Below are 2,870 nucleotides of genomic sequence, written 5' to 3'. Positions count from 1 at the left end.
AAATTTACAAAATATTTTCATTGAACATGAACACTTAATATCCGAATGATTTTTGGCATAAAATAAAAATCTATAATTTTGACCCATACAATGTAGTTTTGGCTATTGCTACAAATATCCCTGTGATATCCCCGTGTAGATATCTAATATCTAAACAGTACATATATATTGTTACATTTTATCATAATTATGTAAACATAATCCTAGGGACGTTACCATAACAATGTATTTTTACATGCAAAAAAAAAGTGTATAAACAATTTTCATACTGAAATTGCTTGTACATTTCCCAGTTAATTATAATTACATAGAAACATCAGGTAAAACTTATGAAACTTATTTGAATTATGAAATAGATTAATATAAATAAATAAATAAATTATATTCTTTGTGGTTTAATAATTAATGCATCAGAAGGCAAGTATTTTATTTAATTATTGCAATCAGAATAATATTTATTTGCACAAAATTAGGGCAACTGCATTAAACTTACTGTAAAACATACAACTACAAAATACAATAATTAATATAACGAATTCATACTGTCCATCACTATATTGAACTAGATTGAGTATATTGACACAAAAAAGAAAACCAAAATGAATCTCTGTAAATGGACTCTTTTTTAAAGGGGTCATATGATGTTGCTAAAAAGAACATTATTTTGTGTATTTGGTGTAATGAAATGTGTTTATGCGGTTTAAGGTTCAAAAAACACATTATTTTCCACATACTGTATATTATTGTTCCTCCTCTATGCCCCGCCTTTCTGAAACGCGTCGATTTTTACAAAGCTCATCGTTCTGAAAAGCGAGGTGTTCTCTGATTGGCCAGCTATCCAGTGCGTTGTGATTGGCCGAATACCTCATGCATGTGACAGAAATGTTACGCCCTTACCATACTGTGATGCCGTTTCCCGGTGCGACGAGACAAAACCAGTAAAACCCATTATAAACGAGGCATTTGCTGCATCCAGTGGGGACATTGATAGATAAACAAACAAACAATTTATTTTTAATAAAAAAAAAAGAAAAAAAAAAGAAAACTTGCAGTAAAGTTACTCTTTTGAAAGCAGCTGCACTCCTGGAAAATGCAGTAAAGTTAGTAGCATCGCTACTTTTAGATTGTTACTCCCCAACACTGATGGGAACACAGCGGTTTTATGTAAAGATAATATATGTTTGAACTTATGGAGCTGGTCCCTGTGTAGCAGATCTGATTCTGTACATAAGGAATTTCACTCGAGACAGCAGGCCAGCTTCAAAACAGTTCCATTTATTGACCTGAAACACATGGAACAATTGATAAGAGAAACATATGTTGTGCTAACTTCTTCCGTTAAACACGATAATGTCTGGAAGAAGAGAAGGGAAAATGTGCATCTTGCCTCGCCAGCGTAGTTCCATTTATTGACCTGAAACACATGGAACACTTGATAAGAGAAACATCTGTTGCGCTAACTTCTTCCGTTAAACACAATAATGACTGTAAGAAGAGAAGGGAAAATGTGCGTCTTGCCTCGCCAGCGTCCATTCGCGGTCTGAGACTGACATGTTACAACAATTTATGTTTAACATTGTGTAATACATTTAAACAAGAAATAAGGAAATTCAAATAAAATTACTGTTTATATATGGCACTTTGTGTCAACTGTTGTCTCCATATGTATTATTAACAATGAATGGTGTATAAAATTAATGTTCACATGAAACAACATACCAACATTCTCCCAAAACATCATACACATTCACAACGACACTATAGAAATGTGAAATCAGTGCATAATCCAAATGCTACGCAATTAAATGCATTACAGAATAAAGTGGCAATAGAGAAAATAGTATTGACAATTAACAAAACATATATTCAAAATTAGTCCATAACATTATGAACCTAATTGCACAAATCTACAATTTTATACAATTTGAGTTAAAGAACTGAACATACCTGAAACACATGGAACACTTGATAAGAGAAACATCTGTTACGCTAACTTCTTCCGTTAAACACTGTGCACAAACCATGAGTTTGTTAGCTCCACGTGCGTCAGACAAAAGTCACATAAAACTCACAGAAAGTAACCAATACACAAAAACACATGTGTATACTTAAATCAGAACACATTCCGTTTTATATTTAATGAATTTTGACCAAATTAATACTTTTAACCATACCAATAATGACTGGAAGAAGAGAAGGGAAAATGTGCATCTTGCCTCGCCAGCGTCCATTCGCGGTCTGAGACTGACATGTTACAACAATTTATGTTTAACATTGTGTAATACATTGAAATTAAAATAAAATTACTGTTTATATATCGCTGTCAACTGTTGTCTCCATATGTATTATTAACAATGAATGGTGTATAAAATTAATGTTCACATGAAACAACATACCAACATTCTCCCAAAACATCATACACATTCACAACGACACTATAGAAATGTGAAATCAGTGCATAATCCAAATGCTAAGCAATTAAATGCATTACAGAATAAAGGGGAAATAGAGACAATAGTACTGATAATTAACAAAACATATATTCAAAATTAGTCCATAACATTATGAACCTAATTACACAAATTCTATAATTTTATACAATTTGAGTTAAAGAACTGAACATACCTGAAACACATGGGACACTTGATAAGAGAAACATCCGTTGCGCTAACTTCTTCCGTTAAACACAATAATGACTGGAAGAAGAGAAGGGAAAATGTGCATCTTGCCTCGCCAGCGTCCATTCGCGGTCTCAGACTGACATGTTACAACAATTTATGTTTAACATTGTGTAATACATTTAAACAAGAAATAAGGAAATTAAAATAAAATTACTGTTTATATATCGCTCTTTGTGTCAATTGTTGGCT

Source organism: Sinocyclocheilus anshuiensis, unplaced genomic scaffold (genome assembly GCF_001515605.1).
Source record: "Sinocyclocheilus anshuiensis isolate Anshui unplaced genomic scaffold, SAMN03320099.WGS_v1.1 scaffold1500, whole genome shotgun sequence".
Lineage (NCBI taxonomy): Eukaryota > Metazoa > Chordata > Actinopteri > Cypriniformes > Cyprinidae > Sinocyclocheilus > Sinocyclocheilus anshuiensis.
The sequence above is the reverse complement of the archived record's forward strand: the minus strand, read 5'-3'. Positions refer to the sequence as shown.